Raw genomic sequence first — 15,339 nt, 5'->3', positions numbered from 1 at the left:
TATTATTTAGAAATAGCCAGGATAATGAACATTTATTTAATGATACCATGGAAAACATAGAATTTAATAAAACATTAAATTCACAAGCATTTATCCATGGGAAATATTGAGAATGGACATAAAACACCTATTCTCTGATTTGAAGGAAATAATATAAAGACATAAATATATAAAACACTTACTGAAATATGGCCATTGGATACATTTAAATTCTTTTGAGTAAAATATGCAAGAGACTGATAATGATGACTCGATCAGTTCCTGCAATTAATTGCAATATAAACTTCTTTAAAAATCTCCATTAAGGCAAGAAAAATGTTAATAAAATCAATTTCTGAAGTAGTTAGCCACAAAAATATTTTCAGAGAATGAGTAGTCAAAGAACATCCTATTGAGAATATTAAAGCCTGCTGTAGCTTTGACCAATGGCCATATTTAAAAAATAGTTTTTGAAAAACAATAAACACTTGCAAAATGACTGGCTATATATTAATTTGCTACCTAGTACTCTGTTTTTCAGTATTCAAAAAAAACAGCAAATTCCAAAACCTCTTCCAAATGTGCCTAATGATCTGAGAGAACAGAAATTTATCTGTTATAACAAGCTGTGCAGTGCTGTGTGATAGCCGGGAGTGAGAGCACTCTTCTGATAATCTGCTCTTTACTGACAGACCAAAATATGTCTTTGAGCAAAACTGCTTTATTTTCTTTATTTCCTTCACAGATGAAGTCAAAGATAGTTGAAGCAGAAGCGGTATCTGAAGAATGCACGTATGAACCCAATTCAAACCAAGAAGATATATAGGATTCCAGGGAGCAAACACTGGCCTTAGGAGACAATTTCTCTAACATTTCTCCTGTAGCGTTGAAATTAAAAATAGATTGGGGCATTATGTGTACATAAGTCATGTAATTACAAATAAAGATGTATGCGTTGGGTAACAACATGGCTGATTTCAGAAAGATGTTTTGAAAATATTTTATTTATTTAATTTTAGAGAGAGGGTGAGGGAGGGAGAAAGAGATGGAGAGAAACATCAATGTGTGGTTGTCTCTCGCATACCTCCCACCAAGGACCTGGCCTGCAACCCAGGCATGTGCTCTGACTGGGAATCGAAAAGGTGACCCTTTGGTTCGCAGGCTGGTGCTCAGTCCACCGAGCCACACCAGCCAGAGCCAGAAAGAGATTTTTAAACAGAGCTGAATAAAACTAAAGTAGAATACCTTATAGGGAAGAAAGAAGAAACACAGACTCTATGGCTAAGAAAAACCACACAAAACAAACAAAACCAAAATCAAAATAACAATAAAAACTGCCAAAGGAAGCAAAGACAAAGAAGAAATAAAGCAATTCTAGAAATAGTCAATTCACTAGAACATTTAAATCTCTATAATTTCAATTACAGAGATTAAGCAGAAACTCAACTATACAAAATAACAAAGCTCACCATGAATTTTTTACAGAGCCTGGGAGCCCAGTAATTCCTGAAACTCCATATGCTGATGACTTTGATGGGTATGCTTGAAGGTGGAGGAGAACTGATTGTACTTAACAAGATGGTTAAATAATTTTCGTAGCCAAAGCATTGAACTGAGAAATACCCATGGTATGGAAAAGGAAAGCAAGGTGATGAAAAAATCTATAATCTGCTTTTAATTCATTGTGTATGTATGAGAAGAATAAAAATAGATCAGTGCCCTAAATATTCCACAGGCTGAATTGGGAATCTATCTCAGAGGTGGACCTTTTCGTACCCCACTCCCAGGTCACAGGGGCACCCAAAGGATTCTTCCCTCAGCCTACAAAGCAAACAGCATCCAATGAGCAAAGCTTCTCAATTTTAGCCTGACCTAAAAAACATATTTTTTTAAGGAAATGACTGGAAATATAGACTACAATGCCAAATTTAAGAAATTATTTTGGTTTTTCATTTGGTACATTAATATATTTGATAAATTTCAAAATGAGTAAATTTATACCACACACAGTAATTAAATATTGTGTTATATGTAAATATGTTATGTTAAAAATAAATAACACTACATTTATGCTACACATATTTTTCATTTAAGTATTCACTTGCTTAGTTGTTATTTATAAGAGTACAAAAAACTGAATAATGCACTTTATTTTAAAAAAGCAAGCTAGACTAGTATAAATCATAATAAATGAGCTCCCTAGGGCTAAAAGCATGTTTCAACACAAAAATATTGAGCAAGAAAATATTGCTTCTGGCTGACATTATGGAGCAAAAGTATGTTTTAAACTAGATTTAATAATCTTCTTACTAAATTTGTTACATGGTACACACAGCATTTTCTCATTTTGCTCAATAATATGGATATATTAAATAAAAGCTTCTAATTTTATTTGTTTAAAAAATATTTCTTTTTTGCTACTAAGAACTGTCACATTGAACTGTGCTTTTTCCTAAAATTTTTCTCAATAATGTAGCTTTGGATACACTTACTGAAAATTATATGGTATATTTTATAATAATCTTGCTTTTATTGAAGAAATTATTTAAACCATTCGTTTTCTTCAGCCACATCATAGGACTGTTTACATTACAGTGATAATACATGAAACTTATTGCTAATAACTATCCCCCCCAACATTTTTGTCTCCTGAGAGCTGAAAAGACTATAATCTTACAGTTTCTATGTTTTAGCAGTGAATAGACTTGTAGAACTTGGAGATGGAGAATTACTAATTTTGATGAGAGGGTCAAGTAAGTGTTTCTAGAAAAACTAACACCTCCAAAGAATGTCAAGATGTATAAGGAATGAGTGTGTTGGCTATCCTCAATATCTCTGAGAAGTGTATATGTAAACATTGGTACGTTTTGAGTTGGTTTTAACTTGTGTCCACATAACCTAACTCCATCCAAGCTTCACCTCTGGAACACATCTAGAAACACATCTTTTTCCTCTAGAAAAAGTATTGCTTATACTTATGTAAAATTTAAAGGGGCAAAATAAAACATAGGTAGAAAAATAATTTGACTCATTTTCTTTTCTCAAGCTGCCTATTTCCTTCCACAGTTCTTTCCTTATGTACAAGTTTAAGAAATATGGTGCCTGGCATAGCATTTTGAATGTCACCACACCTTCTCATATGCAATGCAAATGCATTAGAAGAGTCCTCACCTACACACTTAATGTATGGTGTGATTTTCTGAAGATTTAGACATTTAACCAAGAGCTAAGCACACGCAGCCCACCGTAGCAAAACTCACCCTGACTCCTGGCTCTAGGATGTTCACCCAGCAGCAAGTTAACCTGTGCTAGGCTGGGATTGTACAAGTCAGGAAATGCTCAGTCCATACAGGCTGACAATTCCTTCATTATATTCACTATTTAAGCTTCCAGTGAAGAATAACTTTCATGAATAAGCTGTGTTTCCTGGAGAGGAAACAGGTTTTCCTGATTTGACTGTCATAATCAACAAGTACACATCTTCATTTAGGTAACAAGGGCTTCATTTGAGCCCAGTTGTCCCTTTATATCACTTACTTCGGGTTTTAAACAATCTCAAAGTGCCCTTTAACTTTTGTTATTTATAAAAACAGGTTGTGTATTTTTTTGTAGGTAAATAATCATCTCTATAAATCCAGCATCTCCAGTGACTTCTCTTGTGTAAATGTGATGAATTACTCCACTATATTTGCAAAATTTATTTCTTCCAGGGACAAGTTCCCTAGGGCCCTTAGTTGCAAAGAGATCTCACTTTGCTTCTGAGTTGAACCACAGAGATTTCTGCTAGGAATCTTGGCTTCGGAAGAGCTCAAGGCAGAAACTCCCAGGAGTTTCATGCCCTTCTAACCACGTAGGCAAGCCGGGCTACCTAAACTGTTATGTCAGATAAAAACCCTTAATAAACAAAGTGACCTTGAGGGTTGCCAGAGGAATCTCAGGCTTCATAAAGCATACCCTAAGTCCCACTGTCTTATTACAGCCAAGGCTCAAAAACAGACATCCAGACCCCTTCAGCGATGAAGAAAGGTTTTTTTTTCTTGTCCATCTACAAATCAGCTGTAGCCTACAAAAGGGTGTATTAATAAGTTTATAATTTCACCAGATCCACTTTATACTTTTTAGAAAATCTTAGTGTGTCCTACATTATCATTTTAAAAGGATTACAATTTTCTGTTATAAAAAGACGACATACAGCCCTGACCCATGTGGCACAATTGGTTGGAGTATAGTCCCATAGACTGAAAAGTCGCGGAATCAGTTTACAGTCCGGACACATGCCTGGGTTGTGTGTTCGGTCCCCTGTCAGGGCGTGTACAAGAGGCAAGCAATCGATGTTTCTCTTTCATCTCGATGTTTCTCTCCCTCTTACTTCCTCCCTCCTTTACACTCTCTTTAAAAATCAATAAGCACTCCTCAGATGAGGATTAAAACAGCAACAACAACAAAAAGACTCACACCATACATTTTTATGCTGAGAAAATAAAATGACATACATGTATACAATAATATAGAAATGTCTTACATGTAGAACTTACTTTAGGTTTAAAACATTTAAAACACTTATTTTTTGAAATTATATGAGTTATTAATATAAAGTTTTAATAATGGACATAACTGTCAGATCTGTGGTAATTAAAAAGTGGCAAATATACAATAATTTTGCTTTCAATAGTTGACTTTAGATATGTCATCCAATTTCCCACCCTAACTTTTCTAATGGAAAGATATTCAACTAGATTTGAAAATGGTCAAAATTACATTGGAATGGACTTAATTACCTTGCATTGAAATGGACTTAATTACATTGCAATTATTGCTTTTAGATTACCATATTATTTTTGCCTTTTTTCTATAAAAAAGAAAATGGACTATAGTCCAAATATCCATCATATGTTATCATAGATAAATTCAAAAATAAATGAACTGAGATAAATTTATTACATATGCAGTGTGATATACTCATTAAACTCAAACGTACATTAAACTCACCTGGTGGGAGGGGACGGCAGTGAAAATAAAGTGAAATTTCAGCCACTTCAATGGAATGCAAACTGAATTGCTGAAAACACGTGAATCCTATTAATACCAATGCACTATTGACAATAGTTAATTAGACCGACTCTTGTTTACTTGAAAAGCTTTGGAGGTTGTTCCTTTAAAAACAAATTGATAATACTGAAAATTTTGCAGTGTATGAAGCTGATTGAAGTGCATCAAAAAAATGCAGTTGGCACATTTATCACGTTATGTCTGCTCACCTTCCAGGGTTTTTTTGTGTGTGTATGATACATTATTTTTATCACAAAAATGGTACTATTTTGAACTGAAATGTCTGAAAAATTGCATGTCTGGTTAAAGTGATAAATAACATAATAGTGAAAAAGTTAGTTTCAAACTGACCTTCTTTACAAATATAATGTAGCTAAATTCCATCAATCTGAGATATTAAATGCAAACCCGCAACGTATTTGATAGCTTCTTATTAAGAGCATAAAAGTTTTTATTAATTCAACAATAACAAAAATACAATTCTTTTTACTTTCAATGACACTTCATTGCTCAATCTCCAAAGAAGTCTTCGAAACTCACTATTACTTTTAAAAATGATGTTTAATGCCAACCTATTTATTTTCTTTTCATGGAACATGGAAGACCTAAATCTCAGGAGAGTATTGGAAAGTTCAAAATGGTTTTTATCCATTTATAGTTCTGTTGTTACCATGTCAATGGAATTGTATTTCAAGCTTAAATAACCAGCCACATGAATGAGTCAGACACTAAGCGAGGATTATGGCTTGCTGTGATTGTATTTTAACCTAAAAGGAAAAAGTGTCTCTGGAAAAGACTGCTGTGAGAAAATAAGAGTGAGAGTTTAAATTCATTTACTCTACCAATTTGTTTAGTGATATTCAAAATATTTGTTAATCAGTTTTATAGCATTTTTATGTGCTAAAAATAGCACAATAGCAAGTTATTAACTGATTTAGTGAAAACAGATGTGCAAAACTCAGTGTTTTTAGACATTTTCATTTTCTTTCTTTGAAAATGAGTTATGTTATTCCCCCCAAAAGACAGAAATAAAGATTTTTTTAAGTGAACTAAATTGAGAGAGAGGCAGAGAGAGTTGCTCCCAAGTACCCTCACAAACACCTGTTGTTAGTACACGCATGGAAAGGGACCTCAAAACTGTGACTGTAAGTAGATTTGAAATCATCAAGTGATAGGGCCAACTGCACTGTGCTCCAAACATTCAACCTTATTTTAAAGAAGCGATACAGAATGGTTGTTTTTTAGTCCTATTTTAATGTCAGTAAACTGACATCCAGTGAAGTTTAGCAATTTTTCCCAGTGTTGCTTCAGCAATGAATGATGCTGCTCTGGCATTTAGACACATATTCACAGACTTTAAGTTCCACAGTCCCTCGATCTAAAATATATATATAAAGTATATAAATTTTAAAATTATACATATGTAAGAAATTAATATATACATGTATATATAGATATAGGATTGGGGTGAATAAGACTTCTGTTTTATATATATATATATATTTCTGTTTTATATATAGATATAAAGACTTCTGTTTTATATCTATATATAAAATTCAGTAGAATGATTTAGTTTTAAAATAAATTTTTTAAGTTGAAAAATTAGGAGGTAGCCACGCAGTAAATTAAAATTTCAATTCCCAGTCCAGAACTCTCTCCTGAATTCTGAGTTATGAGATTATATATGTCCCTGAAAACTTAACTTTTATTAAATATGATGTCAATTTGTTCTAAATGCCTCAAAAATAAAAATAGTGTAAAAAGGGGATAAGAACGGTAAGCTACTTGAGATAGGATATTCATGAAAGACCTTTCTATGAAATTAAAGAGCTAAAACCTGAGGGCGGTATTGAGCAAACTCCAGCAAATATTTAAAAGAACATTCCCGGGAGTGGCCACTTGGCCGGTTAGGCTCTGGCTTCTGCAGCTCCTCTGGCCTGGATCTCAGCTGCTGTGTGGAAGGCGCTTCGGCCAGGCCAGCCAGCCAAGCGAGGCCTGGCCTGCACCCAGGCTCCACCCCAGGCCAAGCGGCCTTCTACATGCACTTCTCTGCCCACCGCCTCCTCCTCCCGTCTCCCTCCCCCTCTCCCGCTGTCCAAGTAGTTTCTGGACTTAGGATCTGTGAATACTTGTGAAAGGACCTCATTTATGTTTCTGTGGCAAGAAGGGCCTTTTAGATTGGCAAATGTAATGAAAGAAACGTCTTTCTCCAGATAATTTTCTCCGGACATCATCAGTTAAATCGGTACAAAGCTGGTTTATCCAGAGTCTTTAGGAGCTTCTTGATTTTAAGTACAAAAGTGCTGAAGTTGCTAAAACTATTTATGACTTTACAGCTACCATGATACAAATCAGAAACCGACACAATGACATTATTCCCACGATGGCTCAGGGCATGGTAGACTACAAGGAGAGCTTTCAGGGGGGAGGGGGAGGGGTGGATTCTGTCACCAGCCAGAATGTTCAATATTTTTTGGATCACTTCTTCATGAGTCGCATTTCAGTCAGAATCTTACTCGGCACACTTCGTTGTTTGGTAGGAGAGACATAAGAAGATCATTTCATGAAAAACACATGGGAAGCATAAACCCAAACTGCAATGTAGTTGAAACTATTCAAGGCAGCTATGAAAATGCTAGGTGTCTATGTGAGTTATATTATATTTACTCACCTTAAATAGAGTTTGAAGAACCAAATGCAAAATCACCAGGACAGCCAATATAAGTGGTTTATGTACCACCCGGTCTCTGTCACGTGGTGTTTGAACTCTTCGAGAATTCAGTGAGAGCAGCATTGGGATGCCACGCTACGGTGTTCATCCACCGATTCAAGTCCATGTCACACTAGGTAATGTCACACTAGGGATTTGACTGTGAAGATGAGTGAAAGAGGAGGTGGTGTTCCTTTGAGGAAAATTGACCCTCTTCAACTACACGTACTCAATTGTACCCTGACCTCATGTCCAGACGCCCCGACCAGTTCCCTGGCTGGTTTTGGCTGTGGACTACCCCTCTCCCCTCTGTATGCACGTCCTTCCAAGAAGACCGAAGCTGTGTTCCCTTGCGGGCTATGAGATGGATGCAGTGATCAACATTAAGGCTCTGTCAACAGAATTAATAGAAAGACTCCCACTGTATAACAAAGATGCCTGGAAACATAACAATGCCAACCATGAGGATGACGACTGGTGTGTCCCCAGCAGAGAACCAAAAGACAAAACAATGGTTCACAGTGCCTAGATACACTTGGGACTTCTAGGAAATCCAAATGTGGCTTTCGTATTAAATTTGGAAAGCACGGTGTTCAGAACTATATTGTATTAAATACTTTAGGTGTCCTTTTCACAGATATTTGGGTAGAATAAATGGAAATTGAATTCTGCTAATGCCTATTTTTAAAAAATCCAGAAAGAATAATTAGCAAGTTCAAAGGCCTGGAGTCACGAACATGCTGGACATATATTGTTAGAAAAGCAGCCAGGCAGTGTGGCCGGCCATATTAAGTGAGCAATAAATGTGTAAGTGAGAACTGAAAGTGTATGGAAACAAAGTATCTCATGATAACAAACTTGGATAATATGCCCTGTCTGGTGTGGCTCAGTGGATTGAGTGCCTGCCTGCGAACAAAGGGGTTTGATTCCCAGTCAGGGCACATGCCTAGGTTGCAGGCCAGGTCCTCAGTAGGGGCATGCAAGAGGCAACTACATATTGATGTTTCTCTCCCTCTCTTTCCCCTCTCTTCCCCTCTTTAAAATAAATAAATAAAATCTTTTAAAAAACAAATTTGGATAATACTATCAGTGTAACAAAATATTTTTGTAGGGTTTTGAACTAACAATAAAAATAATGACATAAAATGTTAAAGGATTATTCCAATTCATTGTGAAAAATAGGTAATAGGGGAACAAAAGTGGAAACAAGAGGAGTTTACAGGTTTCTGTAGTGGTCTAATGGAGAGATGATGGTCACAAGAACAAGGTCATTGGCAATGAATGTGGTAATACGTAACCCAAGATATAATTGTGTAGTAAAGCTAAAGGATAATTTTTAATGATGGCTGAGATGTAGGATGAGATAAAAATGGAGGAATTAAGGATGATCATAAGATTTTTGGGGGTTGAGTAACTGGTACCATTTATTGCCATGGAGAAGCTAGCAGTACAATAGATGGAAGTGGAGTTTAAAAATTGGTGATGGACAAAGACTGAGCTTGTGGTGGTGAACATACTATACAGTCTACAGATGATGTGGAGGAGAACTGTGCACTGAAACCTGTATAATTTTGTTAACCAGTGTCACCCCAATAAAGTCAATAAAGGGGAAAAATTAAAGACATTAGTTTTATAAATACTGAGTGTTCATTAGACCAACAAATAGAGATATTAATTGATCAGTCACATATATACCTCTTGTAGGGGTGTCCAACTCATGGCCTGTGGATCACATGTGGCCCAGGATGGGTATGAATGGGGTCCAACAAAAAATTATAAATTCACTTAAAGCCTTTTTTTGGTGCTCATCAGCTTCATTAGTGTTTGTGTATCTAATGTGCGGCTCAGGACAACGCTTCTTGTTCCAGTGTGGCCCATTGACACCAAAAGGTCGGCCAGCCCTGTGTCTAGAGTTAAAGAGACATAAACTTGGATGGTTGATTATAGATGGCAATGGATGTAAATGAAAACAAGGACACTATTGCACATAGAGAAGCGAGGACATTGGACTACTGAGCCCTGAGACATTTCAATGATTTGAGATGAAATATATCCAGGAAAGGACCGCAAACAGCAGGATACTAGTGAGGTAGCAAGAAAATCAGTCTGTCAACTGAGGCCAAGTAAAGAAAGGTGTAAGGAGATGCTGCTGCTAACTCAGGTGAAACTATGACATAGTTGACCAGTGGATTCAGTGCTTTTGTTTTGTTTACACAGTTGACAAGAGAGATTACCTAAAGTGCCAAAAAAAATTAAGACAGATATTTAATTTTAGTCTTTTCAGTGTGAGGATAAAATCTTCAAAGATACAGGTAAAAGTCGTCATGTAAAAGGCAATGTATGAGAGGATGTTTGAAACGATCCTTGAGAGAGAAATAAGGTTTTAACAGATGGAGATAGTTAGGGGCATAAGCAGAGGGACAGGGAATAACCAACAGTTTGTGTGGGGCAGAATATAGTGGCTGCGACAGATTGCCTGCAAAGGGAGCCCCCAATAAGCACCCCCTTCTCTGTGTGCGCTTGTTGTTTCTCCTGTCAAGGGATGGGTTTATTATCCCTCTCCCCTGAGGTGCTTTGCTAGCCTGTGACTTGACTTTAAGTAATAGAATGTCTTCATCCCCTTTGAACTTTGAGTCATTATGCAAAAATCTCTGACCCCGCACCCCAACCCCACTTCAGAAAGAAGACACAAGGCATGCCCTGGAAGATGTAAGATTACAAAGAGGTCAGGGACTAGGCAGTCTCTGGACTTTGGGGTCACCTCTTACCACACATGTAAGTAAAGTTTTCTTGGCTCCTCCAGACCCAGTTAAGCGGCCCTGGCTAACACCCCAAGTAGACAAGCCAGCCCTGAGGAGGCCTGATTAGTTCCTGACCCAGAGCATCACGAGTAGTAAAATGGTCAGTCCAAGGTACTAGCTCTTGAGTAGTTCGTTATGCAGAAGATAATTGCTGTAGTAGCTAATTCTAAATTAGATTAAATTAGTAAAACGTTGTGTGACTCTATGAATGAAGTATAAATTTTAGGTTTATTTCTTATGAAGATAAGCGTTGAAGATACTTTCAGTGAAAAATGAGAAAACTATTCAAGAAAATTACCCTATACTATATATCTCTCCTTATAAAATATTAAGAAATATCCTAAAAGTTTCAGAAGGTAAAAAGAAGGAGCAATCATAATAAATGAAGTGCAATGAGACTCAATTAGGATAATGCCATTAAAAATATTGCACAAATAATTTGGATAATTGAGGGTGAAGGATAATCTCTACATATCTTATGAAAATAAAACAAATGGAAACTTGTAGTATCTGTAAAGTGTTTTAGGTTTCTCAGATAACATTATTTCACTTTATTATGGTCAAATACAATTATTGTTTGTTAATATAAACAGAAAACTATTAAAGACGGTCACCTGTATATAAAACATAATGAGACTTTTATAAAAATTGCAGTGTACACAAAGCAGTTTTTTTAACTTCAGCAGATCTTATTGAATTGTGTTTTTTAATGTCATCCTAAAAGTAAACTTCACAGAGGATTTCTCTTATTCTCACTTTATACAAGATGACTCTTCTCCAAATCCAAAATAATATTGTTTTCCTACATGGCATGTTAAACTAATATCCAGCCTTTGCTTACTGGAGCTATATTATTTCCTGTAATAGTACTACTTTAAACCTGCAATTTTATATGCAATTTCTCTGTTATTAAGTCATACATCTTATAGAACAGCAAGATTAAGCATAATCACAACATAAACTTTTATTATTTTTGTATAGAGTCCTAATATGTTATCTCAGAAAACCTTTTTTAAAAATAACATGAAAACCTAGATTAAAGCTGATCATCTAACTAGAGAGAAGAAATCACTGAGAGATGATGAAAACATCATTTCATTTTATCCCCAGACTCAGTGTTCCCAAAATGTTCTGACAACTGGATTTTTATGTTGAACAAATACTTTGAAGTCTTCATGTAGAAAACAACTAAAGTGAATAAGAACGGAAGTTAACTTGCGTGCAATTTCTAAAAATCAATCTGGTCATTTTGGCAAAGGAACAAATGACTCACTTTGGCAAGGTGCATTAAACTAAGGCACTGTTTGATAAATTGCCATTTTCACTAAGGAAATGGCAAGAAAATGATGTCAGGATCTGTGGAGACACGGCATCTGCAAGGAGAACAGAATTAGGAGGGCAAGTTTGCTCTGATCATTTGTAAATGGGCTGAGCTCTGGGTGAATGTGGGGCCTTTGTGGGTAAGGGAAAGAGCTGAGGTTCTCTGACCTCTAAATCACATATTTCATTTTCCAGAAGAATATTTTACACAGATGCCTTGTATAATTAATGATATAGTTTATCTCTGCTCATTCCCTATCAGCTAGTAAGTACTAATTTTCCAGAAGGCTGTACTTTTCTAAAGTCAAACCCAAAAGCTAACAGCCTCCAATAATCCACATATCTTTTATATAAGGAACAGTTTTGATCCTGTTAAAACAGAGTTGTCTCAATGGAAACTCAGAATTCCAGTACCAATTGCTATCACGTATGCATCTCAGTGATCAGGGAAAATAAGTCTTCCTATCATGGACTTTTGGCATCAGAGGGTACATAAGGACACGTGGGGTGAGTTGCTTAGGAGTTGACAGCCTTGGTTGTTACTCACATCCCCAGCAATTATTTGACTCCTGAGCAAAATGTGTTCTTTTAACTTCTATTCCAAAATGACAGAACCTATCCATCATGCATGTTGTATGACAAAGTGGTTATATCAAAATTATCGGCTCACAAAATGTGCTCATTTAAAGATTTGTCACCATACCAACGGCACATTTCCCTCTGCGTATAGCTGATCTATTGTGTGTGAGAGGGAGGAGAGACAGAGACCGAGAGAGCGGGGAAGAGGGGGAGGCAGAACACGATGTAATTATGTAGCACCTGCTATGTCCTAGGAACTCTAAATAAACTGTTACTATTATTTTCCTTAATTCCAACAATGAATTTATAGGGAAGGAGTAATCTCTCTACTGCCTTTCAGTCGGGAAAACTGATGATAGTGAATAACAGGCTATCTATTTCAAAAATCCATGTTATCTCCAATACCACACTACCTATTTACTTTTTGTATGACTCTTTCTCAACCTCCCAGCACTGTTGTACTTGCCCACTAAGGTCGCGGTGACCTGAACCTTAGAACATATCTCATACCATTCCTTGTCATTTTGTCAGCCCCGTCCTTGATTCCTTTCACGAAATGTTATGTCTTTATTCTCATAGTGGTTACTATGCCCTGAATGCGCATTGAGATGTTTAATTTTGCCCCCTTGGTAACATTGTCTATTGTTCAGTCACTTTTTAGACTCGTTGCTCTCCCTCCTTTCTCTCTCTCCTTTCTTTCTCATCCACAGGTCTATTCTTATAAGTCATGCTTCAAACTGATATCACATACCGTCTTAAAGGTCCTTGACATTTTACATGTTATTTCCTTGAAATTTTCATCTGATTTGTACCATCCTAAGAAATTGTTATCCTGAGACAGTCACACGGCAGCAAAGTTTGAAAATTCTCTTCCAGGTTAACTACTAATATTATTCATTTACTTTGCATGGTTCCAAAATTCCAGAGGTGTACCATCAGTACAGCGATAGTCTGTAGCCACAGGGGGTCAGTCTCGAAAGATGTTCATCAAATCAAGATGTGCTGAAAGTGTAAAATGCACATTGGAATTTCAAGACTTAGTGGAGATACAAAAAGGGAAAAAACGTGAATTTCATTTATGTTTTATATTAATGCACATTGAACTGATATTTTAATATATTGTGGAACATGAAATATAATATTGTTTATTTGATTTATGCATTTTACCTTTTTGATATTGTCACTAGAAAACAATGTATGTGGCTTTTATTTGTGGCTTATATTATGTTTCTATAGAGTTTGGAAGGAACGTTTGCCTGTAATCGTAGAGGCACATTAAGCATAAGTGGCAGTAGGTGCAAGTTAAAATATACGATGGGGCTGTGGGAGAAAATGTGAGTAGACCAATCATTTGGCACCTTTGTTAGAAACTTCTGGTAAGTGCTACAAGTGTCGGCAATTATTTTGTGTGTGTGGCACATTATACAAATTTAAAACTGTTGATAACTAAAATTTTTTGTCTGCCTCTTCCAGACTAATTTTGGAGGCCAGAAGAGGGCAATTTCTTATCAAGCTAACACCTGGTATATAGTAATTTTTTAATTAATATACAACTAATTGAATTGATTTGAAATTTAAAAAATGCAGCATGTATAAATCCATATAAAATGAGATTTGAGTAGTGAGAGGTCAAAGAATAAGGCAGAGCTATTATTCTTCCCCACCTCTTCACCCATTCAGCCATGGCACCACTATTTCCTGACAGGTTCAGGTTCAAGCCAAAAATTTTTTATTTCTTTATTTCCCTTAGCACCCACACCTAACCTATGATTGAATCTGTAGGCAGTTCAGCCTTTTCTTTCCATCTCTTCTATTAACATTGTAGTAGAAGTAATTGTTCTCCTCTCTGTGAACCACTGAACCTAAGGGTCTCTCAATTTCCATTCTTGTCCTCTTAAATTTACCATCTACAGAGCAGCCAGAGTTAATCTTTAAATAAATGACAGTCACGGCTTTTTATATATTACCTAAAATCCTCTTGTAGCTTGACATTGCATTTTATTAGAATTCGTATTCTGCCTTGTTCCCAAGGCTCTACGAGGCCTAATGTCTACAGTCAGGGTGTCCAGCCCATGGCCCAGGCTGGCCATGAATGTAGGCCAACACAAAATTATAAATTTTACATAAAACATTATGAGATATTTTTTGTGATTATGTGTCACAATGCATTTGATGTGTGGCTTGAGACAACCTTTCTTCTTCCAGTGTGGCCCAGAGATGCCAAAAGGTTGGGTACCCCGGGGACCATTCTCCATCCTCAGGTCCCACCACTCTCCATCCTGATCACTCATGTCCAACCACACCAGGCTTTATATTCTTCCTACATTCTACATGTATTTTTTAAATATTATTTTATTTTTTTGTTCAAGTACAGTTGTCTCTCATTTACTCCCACCCCAGTCCACTCCCCAGTCCTTCCCATCTCCCTCCCATTTCGACCCACCCCCCCTAGTTTTTGTCCATGTGTCCTTTATACTTGTATTTCTGATTAGGGCCTTTGTGTTTGGTGTACTCTGCTCTACAGATCTTTTTGTGATAGATGTCTCAGTTTAACTTATTTCTTCAGAGATGAATTCCTACAGAGAGGATTTCCTCAAAACTAATTTTCGTCCATAGACACTTCATTACCATCTTCTATTTTCTTCTTATAACTTATTCCTAATTGAAATGATCTCTGTTACCTGATTATTTGTTTAGTATACACTTCTCTTATATAAACTGCCATCATTATTGGAGCGTGCATCTTGTCTATAGTGGTGCCCTTGCATTACCAGCAATCTTGATGGCTCCAGGTATACAGCTGATGCTAAAATAAATAAATAAAAGTTAAAGGAATTATGTAGAAAAGCAAACTAAAATCATTAAGGCTTAAAAATTCAGAAATAAAATTGGAGCCCTGAA

General features: G+C 36.2%; 1 pseudogene; it reads left to right on the top strand.

The window, feature by feature from the left end:
* Nucleotides 1–7,253: 7,253 nt before the first annotated feature.
* LOC118997184 (pyruvate dehydrogenase (acetyl-transferring) kinase isozyme 1, mitochondrial-like) lies at nt 7,254–8,267 on the top strand (annotated as a pseudogene).
* The last annotated feature ends 7,072 nt before the right edge of the window (nt 8,268–15,339 follow it).

Source organism: Sturnira hondurensis, unplaced genomic scaffold (genome assembly GCF_014824575.4).
Source record: "Sturnira hondurensis isolate 20B ecotype Veracruz unplaced genomic scaffold, ASM1482457v3 Scaffold0012536, whole genome shotgun sequence".
NCBI classification, from domain to species: domain Eukaryota; kingdom Metazoa; phylum Chordata; class Mammalia; order Chiroptera; family Phyllostomidae; genus Sturnira; species Sturnira hondurensis.
The sequence above is the reverse complement of the archived record's forward strand: the minus strand, read 5'-3'. Positions and strand labels throughout refer to the sequence as shown.